Source organism: Alexandromys fortis, unplaced genomic scaffold (genome assembly GCF_014885135.2).
Source record: "Alexandromys fortis isolate MF-2015 unplaced genomic scaffold, M_Fortis_MF-2015_v1.1 scaffold_191, whole genome shotgun sequence".
Lineage (NCBI taxonomy): Eukaryota > Metazoa > Chordata > Mammalia > Rodentia > Cricetidae > Alexandromys > Alexandromys fortis.
Genome location: NW_026068064.1, coordinates 2,272,487 through 2,285,546, shown reverse-complemented (window position 1 = coordinate 2,285,546; position 13,060 = coordinate 2,272,487).

Genomic DNA, 13,060 nt, shown 5'->3' with positions numbered 1-13,060 from the left:
CGGACCCAGCATCCTCTTCTGGCCTCCATAGGCACTGCAGGCATGTGGTACACAAGCATATATGCAAGCAAAACACATACACATAAAATAAATAATGATTAAAAAAGATAGTAACTCAAGGAACCAAAGAAATCAGCCAAGCCGTTTATTATTCATATGTATTAGCCAATAATGTGAATAATGTGTTGAAACTGATGGTATGGAAAGAAAGGAACGATGGGCCACACATAATTTCTTTTCCTTAGACCTAGATAAATAAAATGTGTTCACCAAGAAGTGAAAGCATTGAACAGGGTGTGATGGCAAACTCCTTTAATCCCAGTGCTGGGGAGGCAGAGGCAGGCAGGATTTCTGTGAGCTCAAAGCCAACCTGGCCTCATAGTGAGTTCCAGACAAGCTAAGGCTACACAGTGAGACTCTGTCTCAAAAAACAGCCAGGTGGTGGTGGTGAATGCTTTTAATCCCAGCACTTGGGAGGCAGAGGCAGGCGGATCTCTATGAGTTCAAGGCCAGTCTGGTCTGCAAAGCAAGTTCCAGGACAAGCTCCAAAGCTACACAGAGAAACCCTGTCTCAAAAAACCAACAAAACAAGCAAACAAACAAGAATCAAAACAATGAATGAAACTGGACGACTTATTGGGTTTTGTGCAGTGCTTCCATTGTGTGCACAAGAACAAGAAACGCATGATGCTTGCACAAGGAATGGAATATGGAAATTCTATAAGGGGTAAATTCTCTGGTAATTTAATTTAAAGTTGTCATTATACAATATAGAGAAGAATGGCAAAATCTCTGCTAGTAATTTAAAATTCAACATCTTTAGTCACAGAGACAAAAGAACAAACAAAAATGGCATGACAAGGGAAGAGACAGGAGAAGAAAGAGAAAGCTTTGGGGTTTTGGACTTTGAGTGGTCCAAAACACAGGTTTTCCCCTGTGTTTGGAGCAAGAAGGTCATGCATTTTCATGTTGCACTGGCTGCTGGGAATTGGGCAGCCAGCTCAGACAACTCTGACTTTTCAGATACTACAACAGCAGGCTTACGTGCAATTAGGGTCAGAGGCAAGGGTGGAGGTAGACCTCACAGCCTCAAGCCGTTGTTTTCAGAAGGGTGGAGCTGACTGGGGTTTCGTGAAGGAATGCACTTCAGAAAATAAGTCTGAAGATGAAAGAGTAGGGAGAGCCAGGCTTTCATTATGTCCTGTCCCGACATTCTCTTCACAAATGAAGGACGGATATCCCACGCAAGGAGAATTAAAAGGGAGAGGTGAGAAGGTCAAGCCAGACTGGGTTCCTTTTCCAGAAAGCCTAAGGGACCACGAAGTAAGGTTAGGGATGGATACACGAAAATAACGATAGGTTCTGTATCACTGATGTTATTAGCCATAAAAGATCACATATGTGTTTCTCTACCCACAAATCAGCACAAATGCCGGTCTTGTGGGCACCTAAAAAGATTTTATTTAGGTTAACTGATCAATAAAATAAAAATAGACTCGATGTCATGGCTGATGCTTTTAGACTGCTTAGCATAAATATTTTATGGAAATTTTAAGCAAGCCCACAAAAATCAGAAATCGTAGTTCTACATCCACCATCCACTCCCTTGTCAGATTTTAAAAGTCCATTTTCCTTCAAAGTATTCTGCTGCCAAAATAGCTTGGACTGGTGACTTTGAAGGGTTTTTTTTGCCCCTCTTCCTTTTGGAATCCTAAGCATGTCTTGGCTTTGAAAACCAGGCTGTCCTGAGGGAGGGCGAGTTCTAGGAAAAGTTGTCTTTCCCTAGATCTCTCGCAGCTGCCGCCCTTACTCTCCAACCAATGGAAACTGTCAGGTGAGAGTTACAAATAAAACGAAATGTGTCTGATCTTTACGACCCGAGTCGTCGAGTCAAAGCGGCTTGTTAGGAAGTAAGATCACAAAGGCAACAAACGCACACTGCAGGAATTTGCTGCCACATTCCCCAGGCGGTAAGCAACATCTGGAGTGGACTTACCTCTTTATCTCCCCACCCCACATACACTTATTGTACATAACACTGTCATAAGGAATAGATGAGCCATTTCTATGTGCCATTGACCAGGAAACTAACTTATGATTGCCCGTCTCCACGTCCTATAAAATCAGGGGGACTCTTACTTGGTGTGAGTTTATTTATTGTGTTCTTACTTCAGTTTGGACAATATTTCTGGAGTCTCTGATCTTTTTAATGACAGTGTAAGATGACCCTGTAATTGTCTCGTATTAGAGAAGGGGACACCCAGGATTAGCAGTGGTGGAAGTTGTTCAACCCTCCAACTTGAGAGTGATAAAAACAACTCTCTGCTTTGGGGTGGGGTCTCTTGCACTTCACTGTTTAATAGTCTCTTAAAGGATCACCCTCGCTTACCCACTACGTAGAGGGTAAGGTTAGCAAGTGGACTTTAGAATGGGCTGGACGACGGTGGCACATGCCTTTAATCCCAGCACTCGGGAGGCAGAGGCAGACTCCGTGAGGTTTCTGTGAGTTTGAGGTCAGCCTGGTCTACAGAATGAGTTCCAGGATTTCCGGGGCTACACAGAGAAACCTCAAAATACTAAGAAAAAAAATTAGCAAGTAGATTCTTTCCTCTTTTTCTTCTCAAGGAAGACTAGGGGTGTGTGTTTCTGGGGGGGGGGGAGGGCAACCAGAGACTAGGTATGCATGTGTGGGGAGACAGAGACTAGGTGTATGTGTGTGTGTATGTATGTGCATGCATGCATGTGTGTGGGACAGAGACTAGGGGTGTGTGTGTATGTGTGTGTGTGTGTGTGTGTGTGTGTGTTATGTGGGGGGGAGACAGACAGAGACTAGGTGTGTGTGTGTGTGAGAGAGAGAGAGAGAACAGAGATAGAAGGACAAACAGAAATGAGACGTATGTATGCATGTGTGTGTTACATGTGGAGACACTGAGTGTCTTCTTCTCTTGCTTTTTTGTCCTACTTCACTGAGACAAGGTCTCTCATTGAACCCAGCCGGAGCAGTGTGTTTGACCGGTCTAACTACCAGTGAGTCCCAGAGATTCTCCTGTCTCCGCACCACCCAGCTGTCTCTGTGCTGTCCCAAAGTCTCCGGCCTCTCTGCACTGGGGTTGCAGGTAGCTTTTCACATGTGTGCTGAGGATCTGAACTCAGCTCCTCACACTTAAATAGCAAGGACTGTCCCCACTGAGCTGTCCCCTAGCCCCTCTGAGTTGTGAAAGACAGAACAACCAGGAGGAAGGAAATATAGCCTAGTACAAGCCCAACGCTCGTTGCCTCTGCTCAAGATTGTTGTGTTCAAAGTTGAATGTATTTCCTTTTGCTATCTCAAGTTTCGAGAAATCTAAACATATCTGATGTTCGAAATAGTCCCAGAAAATAAGTTAGTGATAGTTGATGCACTGCTGCATTTAGGATGGCCTGTCAGGTGATCCGGGGGCACTTGGTGAGATGATACATTGATTGCTGAATCGGCGTATTTTCAAAAAGAGTAGAGTTGCCATGCTAAAGGGATCTATACAGAGCCTCTAGGTAATGGAAATATCCTGCCAAACTTGAATAAGGACTTTGAAAACCCCCGTGCACTGTCACTTAAGAAGAATCATAGGCTGGAGGATAATGTGTGTTATGATAATTTTATTTTGAGGTCAGTATCAGTCTGAGAAGACTTTTCAAGTGGTCCAAGCATTTGACCTTGTCCCAGTAAACATTTAAGAATCGATAATTTTGTTAAAGAAATGCTATTAGATTTTAAGAGTGTCTATCTTTAAAATCTGCTTCTTTGTGGGTATCTAAGAGTGAGTGTTGTCTCCCATGGAGTCCAGAAAAAGATGTCACAGGCAGTTCTGAGGTGTCTGATGTAGGTGCTGGGACCCAAACTCCAGTCCCCTGCCAGAGCATCATGTGCTGTGATCTGCTGGGCCTTCTTGTCCTCCTTTGCTTGTTGAATTTCTAAATGACACAATACGAAAGGATCAAGAACCTTAGATATCATAAGAGCCTTGACATCTTGATCACTATGACATAGATGGAATTCTATAAATGCAAAGCTCTTTTAGATTCTCTTGGTATAATTTTTCTAAGTTAGCATGCATGTTTGGGGTTCATCATAGCATGCATACTTTTATACATTACAGCATACGTTTTCATACATACATGCTGTCCTTTTTTCTCATTTGTACCCCTTCCACACTGCTTTCCCCATCTGCCTAGTCCTCTGTCTTGCTGGTCTCCACTGAGCTAAACCCTCAACCCTCACACTTTCATTGGCAAAGACTGTTTGCTACGGGCTGGATATTGTGGTAGTAAGGAGTCTCCCAAAGTCCAGCTGGCTGAAGCAACCTAATTTTACTTCTTTCTCATTCACCTTACTACCCACAGCAAGTCATCTGGGATTTTTGGTGCCCAGTTTCCTCACTCTGGGGTCCAGATGGATGGGTTCAGACTGATGCAGGCTGTCATCTGAACGTTGCTGCCTGGCACATGGCGCACAGACATACAAGCAAGCAAAAACACTTATAATATATTAAATATATTAAAATAAATAAATAAAAACCTAGAGTAAGATTTTTTTAAAAAGTAACTAGCATGGCATATTAAGCAAAAGTTTTGTTTATAGAAGCAAAGAGAACAAAAAGGAGACTGACTCCCTAGGGACACTGTGCCTAGGCAAGAAGAAACACACTTTTGTATGTGACCTGTTTTGTGGACATAGATGAGGCCTGTTGTGTGCGGGTACCAAGGATGACTTTATCAGCAGGTGGCCTTGTGACACCAGTTGACTCAAAACAAGAACGTTGCCTATATAATGCTAGCACAGCCTGTGTAGGTAAGACTGGGCTGTGACACAAAGACGCTGGGTGACGGCCAGTCAAGCAAGTTGCCAGAGAACCCTGCATTGGACAGGAAATTTGGACACAACCTTTTCCAAGTATCTGCCACCGCTTCTCGTGTGTAATATTCCGTACTAGGGGATGCTTGGCAGGTTGCCAGGGAAGCACTAAAATGGAGCTCACTGTTGGGCTACCAGTTGGTGACCATGCATGTTGAAGGGAAGAGGTCAGTTCAGGTGGGAAGGAGCCAATACAAATGGTCAGGAGGATAGGATGGTGCCCACCCAGAGCTCCAGGTGTGTCCTCTGATACCTTCTCGCCTCTAAACATGCTTTGCCTTTGATGCTTAGCTTTGTTTATTTACCAGGACACATGACATCATTACCAGGACACATGGCATCTCCTAAATAAGGCTATGTAGATTTCTCATAGCCCTTTGTGTGCCTCCAGGCTCTGTCCAAGTATCTGTTATTGCGTATGTGGGCATTGACAAGAAACTCCTCGTTTAACTACTTCTTTTCCCAATTAAGCATATAATCTTCCAAGAAAAGAGAACATGTTGTTTCTTCTTTGAATTTGGATTGACAGTACAGAGCCTTCTACACAGAAGCTGCAAAATAAATGATCGTTTACAGCCATTACACTTTAATTAATTACCGACCACACTGAGTCAGTCATCGTCAGAGTAGATTTTGGGGAAATGCCTAGAATGGTTCTGTTCTGGCAGGCATCATGGCAGACATCTAACACTAGTCTCAAATAATTATGCCTTTGTGTAGTTTCACCAGGGGCTCTGGTATTGATTTATTCTGTTTTTCATTTCATACTTAGAGTAGATAAAATATATTAGATAACAGTTTCTATTTTATTAGAAAACAATCTTTCCTAAAGCTTTCCATTTCTGATTTTTGCTCCAAACCATGAAGACTTTTAAAGTCTTATAGTTCAGAATAGTGATAATGCATCAACTCTCAAGTATCACAATAGATGATGAAAGTACCTTACTTATCAGGGTCAATTAAACACCAAGAGATTCAGTTTGAAGGCTGCTTGTTTTTGAGGAGACAAAAACTTTCTTCCTCTTCTGAGAACTGCTTCCTGGAAATCATGCGCCATTTCGTCCCGAGGATCTCAGTGCCTTCTTAGAGACCATGACTACAATGGATCAAGCATTTGCTGTCCCTTACCCCCAAATTCATGTAGTGGAGTCCTATTTTACAATGTGATGGATGCTATTGGTAGGTGCGGGCTTCTGTGGAGATAATTGGTTTACGAGGGTGGAAGCCTTGACCTAATTTCTTAGAACTCACCCATATTGGCATCCGAATCTAAGAATAAATTTCTGTTGCATATAAGCACTTTGTATTCTGTTGTAGGGAGTGTCTCACTATGTAGCCAAAGCTAGTATTGAACTTGCTTGATCCTCTTGATTCAGCCCCCAGAGTGGTGGGATTACAGGCACACACCACTATCTCCTGCTTGCAACGGCTGTTGTGATGAAAATGGAAGAGAAAGCATCTTCGGCTTGTATTTCAGAGTACCACAATGACTCCAGCAGTGACTTAGCAGCCTGGTCTTAGGACCAGGAGAGCATCCTCTGCTTGTATTTCAGAGTACCACAATGATCCCAGCAGTGACTTAGCAGCCTGGTCTTAGGAAAACACAGCAGTGAATTCAGAGCACAGACTCTCTTACCAGAGTCGTTAAGGAATAGATTGAAAACAAAAGTAATGACAAATCAACAAGGAAAGAGGCGAGTCTCCCACTATTACCTTCACAATGGGGCTGGAAGCTGGGAAGAGGAAGGAAAGATGTCCATGTAGCTTTGCTCAGCAAGCCTTCAAAGTCTGGGGAGAAAGGGAGGAGAAAATGAGAGAGAATTCGCAGGACCAAAGATCCTACTGTGGTGGTTTGGAAGAGAACGGCCCCCATAGACTCATGTGTTTGAATAGTTGTTCCCTGTTGAAATAGGAAGCGGCGGCAGGGCTGCGTCCCCAACACCCCGGCTGCTTGGCTAGCTTATGCCCGAAATAACAACACACAAACTGTATTCTGTTAAACACTGCTTGGCCCGGCTAGTTCCAGCTTCTTATTGGCTAGCTCTTACATATTGTTCTAACCCATTTCTAATAATGTGTGTAAGCACCCCAAGGTGCGCTTACCAGGAAGATTCTAGCCTAAGTCCATCGTGGGTTGGAGCTGCCTGGGAGAGCTGAGCATGGCATCTCTGCTCCAGAGCAGAGCTGTCGAGTCTCTCCAGGTGCAGAGCAGAGTCTGACCTCACTTCCTCTTCCGCCCAGAATTCTATTCTGTTTCCTCCTCCCATCTATCTTTTAACCTATCAGGGCCAAGGAGTTCCTTTATTGCTTAACCAATGAAATCAACAGATTGATATATGACACTCCCACATCAGTTCCCTACCTGGTGGAACTGTTTGGGAAAGAGTGGAACGTGTGGCCTTGTCAGAGGAAGTGTGCCACTTGGGGTGAGATTGGAGGTTTCAAAAGACTCTAGCCATTCCCAATTCCCAGTGTATTTTGTTGTTGCTATTAATGTTTTATTTTTTGGCTTTTTTTAAAAAAATCTTTTTTTAATTTTTTTGCTTTTTCAAGACAGGGTTTTTCTGTGTAGCCTTGGCCATCCTGGAACTTGTAGACCAGGCTGGCCTTGAGCTCATAGAGATCTGCCTGCATCTGCGTCCCGAGTGTTGGGAATCAAAGGCACGAGTCACCATGCTGGGCCCCCAGTGTATCTTTGTGCCTTCTATTTGTGGATCAAAACATGAGCTCTGAGCTGTTCCTGCCAGCACGCCTTTGCTCTGCCGTCATCAGCTCTAACCCTCTGAAGCAGTAAGCCCAATTAAATGATTTTATTTTATAAGTTGCCTTGGTCTTGGTGTTTTTTCTCAACAATAGAGAAATCTCTAATATACTGTTTAGCCCCTCCACATTTCGGCAGAACGTAAAGGCTAAGCCATATTTCTCCATTTTTCAGGGCTCATTACTAAATAATGGGGCTGTGGCATCTTCCATGAACATAGGCTACAGTCTCAGCGGGGCGGGGTGAGCTTGTGCACAGACCAGCCGAATCCACTGCAACAGAGCTCATCTTTCACTCCCGTCTCTCTCCCTGCCACAATCTGATGTCTGAGACAGTAGCTCCAAGGGGCTAGAAGGATCAGGTAAGGAGACAGACCCAGAGCAACTCTCCTGATCTTATCAGAAAAATGAAAGACCTGACTCGTCTACATTAGCCACTAGCAAAATCACAAGGCATGGGAAAGAGCTAAGCAAATGGACTTCAAAGAACCAGAGCATGGAAGAGACAGATGAGTACCACTTGTATGTGTGCGACAACCGAAGAAAGAAGAAAATGCCCTGGCATGTTGTTTTGTAACTACAGCATACCAAGTGCCTACTGTGTTGTAGGCATTGTTGCAAGTTGTTGACATGCTCTGTCCAGGCATGTGCTGTGCAGTATCACGATCTTAGTTTTGTAGATCAGGTTTCTCAGAGGCAGCAGGTGGCTGATGGACCCGCGCAGTACAACTTTAGAGGCCTGGTTTTGCACATCCGTGCTAGACTGCTTGACAGTCACTCAAGGGGGGTAGCTGAACAAGCTGGTAAACGCATAGAAAGAAACAACTGACTGAAACAAAGAGGAGACACAGCTCAGACAGGACAATGGAGGACTAGGTAAACACAGTTTCCACCTGGATAAACGGGCAACGCGGACTGCAAGTGAATGGAGAGACCAGGCTAAAACAGAATGAGATGGCAGCTAGCTTCATAGCTGAGGTAGGGTCAGCCTAGCAAACGTGAGGTCCTGCGCTTGTGATGATCACAGTGACCGCAGAGAGAAATACACATCTCTAATACTGATTAGACAGGAGTTGGTGGTTAAAGAGGACAGGCATGGTGCAAACAAGAACATCCAATTAGATGTTCAGAGAGAACTGAAAACCAATTAGAAGAAAAAACCCAAAAAACAATAAAACAAAACCAGCATTTGAAGAAGTTACAGAAGAAAATACTCTAGAAGAAAAGGAAAACTGAATCTGTAGCCAGAAAACAACAAGAACAACATTGTGTTGTCGCAGAAATTCTATATATGGAAATTAGACTCTGAAACACAAGCTGATTGAGCTAATGCATTTAGGGGCCAATGAAATTATTCTAAAGGACTGGCTATGTAGCTCAGCAGTATAGCCCAGGGACTGACCCCCAGCTCTAAAAAAAAAGGGGGGGGGTGGAAAGAAAGAAAGTAGGAAAGAAAAACTATTTTGAGACTCTAGTAGGTATCCAGGGGAAAGGTCAGCTCTTCTTGGTGGAGGAAGTGAGGTCAAGTAGTTTGACAGAAAACAAAATACCAAAACACAAAGGAGAAATGTCCTGAGGGACTGGACACAAAACATAGATGTTTGAGGTCAAGTTGTGTTCAGATCTAAAGGCATCGGTTTCTTAAGTCTTAGGAAAGTGATTGCTGCCCAAGCGTGAGGACATGGGTTCACATCCCCAGCTCGTCTGTAAAAGCTGAGTGTGGTAGTGCACGCCTATAACCCCCGTGCTGGGAGACCAGAGACAGCATGATCCTGAGGGCTGGCTGGCCAGGAGGTCTAGTCACACGTGGAGTTCAAGGTTCCGTGAGAGACCTTGTCTCAAAAAATAAGGTGGAGTGTAATCAAGGAAGACATCTGACATTTATCTCTATAGGGCATTCACAAGCATGTGAACACACACACACACACATGCACACACACGTACGCACGCACACATGCACGCACACCTGGATGCACACAAAGCACTAGGTTATAGATCATATAAACAGCATTGAGCTCATTTAAATATGGGACTAATGGTAAACATTTGTAGGAATTATGCTTACCAAGCAAAACATTACTTTCTGCTTGGACAAAATGAAACATAATCACATAGTTATCAATATTTTGGAGGTGATCTTGACATTCTCTTTTATCTCATAAGAACTTTTTTTCTCCTCTCTTAAAATATCAGTACCATGTTAGTACCATCTAATTTGAATAGTCATTTTAATTTATACAACGTTATCTGCTGTTCCACTGAATAAATAAGCCTAAGGTGGTCTATGATTGCTAATAGTGATTATTGGATGGTGCTATTTGGGTGTTATATGATTTGATCTTTTAGTGTTTGTATTTTTTCATCATGTAAATGTTTCTGATGAATGTATGCCTTTATAGAATCTCTCTCTCTCTCTCTCTCTCTCTCTCTCTCTCTCTCTCTCTCTCTCTCTCACACACACACACACACACACACACACACACACACACTTTCTCTCTCCACATTAAACAAAACTAATTTTGAAGACCTCACTGGCATTTCCTGAGGGTGCCCTGGGGAAAGAGTCATACCTTGCAGGTGCAAAGGCTAAATCCCGGCTTTGATCATTGCGCAACGGAAGCGTGTGTCTAACTATCGCACCGGACTCCATACAGCGACTCTGTCTCAATCAAAAACAAATCAATCATATCAAAAAGCCCGTCACTGTGACTACTATTTCCTGTTCCCATCTAAGGAACTCAGTGTGCCCCTCCAGAGAGGAGAGTCTGGCTGTGGGCACAGGATAGGAGGACAGGAAGAATTCACAGACTTTTGGAAATGCATGGGTGTTGGGGAAGGGAGCTAGATTGCGCTTGCTGTTATGTTTTTTCCCCTCAAGCTTCTAGCTCAATCCCAGACACAACTAGAAGGAGAAATCTTCCCAGCAGGAGTAAGACTTCCCTTATGGAATTTTCTTGACTTTTCTCCTCTTGCCCGGGGAGCTTCAGCTGTCTTGGCTCCTTCCTGTTGCTCACTTCCCTTTTCTGCCTGGGAGGCAGTAATGATTCAGGCATCAAAACATTGCAGGGACCTGTATTTGATTCTCGCTACTAGTGGCTTAGATGACAAAGGCGTTCACTAATGCCAAAACGCTAACATGATTAATGTGACTTTATAGCTACCAGCACTAAATCCTCTTTAGTAACCACAGCGCCATCCATGGTGAGAGGCACATTGCTTACAGGCCCTGGCTTCTTCATTTTAGAAAATTTGTGAAATGAACACATATTTCTACGTTCAGCAGTAAGAAAAATAATTAAAATTGAACCAGAGATTCTGGAAGTGTTTTTAAACAACTTTTGTCCCTTGTCCACCCCCCCAACAATAAAATAACTGTATTGATTTCTTCTCTAATGTCATCCCTCTAGAAGAGAGTAACTGGTTCAAAAGAAAATTTAGAAAAAAAATCAGAGGAAATAACTTCTCTATGCAGCTTGCAGTTAGCTAGAGGAATTTGCTGTCACAGAAGGTCAAATAGAGACATGCCTTCCTTGGATGGCATGCAAGGCCACTGAGATGAAGGTGGTAATCGCTGGGGGAAGGGAGGTGGTGGCTCTGGGTAGCTGGCAGCGCTGCTCCGGGAACAGTCTAGGGGAGGAAGCTGTCCAGCTGGAAGGTGAAGCCATATTTCAGCTTAAACTAGCGACAGGCATGGGCTTCCAGTACCCCCTGGCCGTGTGGTGATCACTATGTCTCAGCCGTATGCTTGCATGTTTCCCAAGGGCACTGAGAGAGCCTGGCACCTTATGCAAATCCAAAGAAAATAGCTCACAGGCTTCTAAAGAAAGCTAACGTGTGAAGAAATAAATTTACAGGTTTGCTACGGCGTTGCACACTTCTGGTCTTCGCGTGAGAGAAGCTGAGATGGGAGGCTCATGAATTTGAAGCCTACTAGACTATATAGTGAGATTATATCTCAGAACTCAGTAATAATCTGGTCCAACAAGATGCTGCGGGGGGGGGGGGTGTCACAGGCCTTGCTGTGTGTATTGGTTAGCTTTTGCCATCTTGACACAAAATAGTCACCTGGGAAGAGGGAGCCTCAGCTGAGCAATTGGCTCCATCAGACAGTCCTGTTGGCAAGCTGTGAGGCCTTTTCTTGATTAATGATTGATATGAGAAGGCCCAGTCCACTGTGGATGGTGCCATTCCTGGGCAGGTGGTCCTGGGTGTAGTCAGAAATCAAACTGAGCAAGCCACGAGGAGCAAGCCAGTAAGCAGTATTCCTCTATGGTCTCTGCTTCAATTCCTGCTTTAAGATCTCGCAAAATAAACTCTCTTTTCCCCAAGTTGCTTTTGATTATGGTTTTACCCCAGCAATATATTGTGCAAATCTGACTACCTGAATTTCTTCCCTGAATCCCATGTGGAAGGACAGAACTGACTTCCCAAAGTTTCCCACTGACCTCTTTACGAGAGTGTGTGTGTACGCACAATGATACATTTAAGAAATAATTTTAGATTATGCACCAACACTACAATCCAAATAGGATAAAGCACTATGAAAATGTAAAACTAATGAGTTTGGGGAGTGTGTGTGTGTATCTTTGTGTGTAAGTGAAGATCAGGAAATGTGATTTCTAAAACATCCCTAAAGCCAATAATCCTTCAATACCTGCTAGAACAGAAAATTCCTCAGCAGCATCCCAGATGGCCTGCAGGAGAGGTTTCGCATAAGCAGGTGAAAGTGAATCCATACCTGCACACTTAGGTACCCAGGGGGATTATTAACTTGACACCATTTTGGAAACCTGTGAGGTAGGATTTGTGTTGGGTCAAGCCACGCTTTCCAAATTCTTTCTCTGTGTAATGCAGATTGTGACTTGGCAGTAGGTTGGAGTGGGATCCAGGATTCCATTTCTGAACATTTTGCAGGTAGGAAACACGGAGCGGCAAGCTTATCTTTATGCCTAAATTGGGTCCTAAAGAAAGCGTAGAAACCTGGATTTGGTATCCTTCCTGGTGTTCTGATGGTACCCCAGACTCTTCTTGCCACGCTGATCTGAGGATTGCTTGCAAGTCTGATCTCCCTGCATTCTGTCCCAACTCTCTCACCAATGCCTTTCTTTACGCCCAGAACACAGCCTGGCCACAAGGAATGGCTTACACAGTTGTACATGAACTGAACTGTGTTGCACAAGTTCTAATTGCTATTAATAATAAAATCCTAGAGATGGATATAAGGGGGTGGAAGCTGAAAGATCAGAGGAGCAGAGCACTAGAGATATTACCTCTGCAACTCTCAGCTGCAAAAGAGACCAAGCTCCTCTCTATGCCCAGCCATGTCACTTCCTGTCTGTCTGTCCAGACCTCCAGAGCTCTATGGTTAACTAATGGCTAGCCCCTCACCCCGACCCCCCCCCCCCCCCC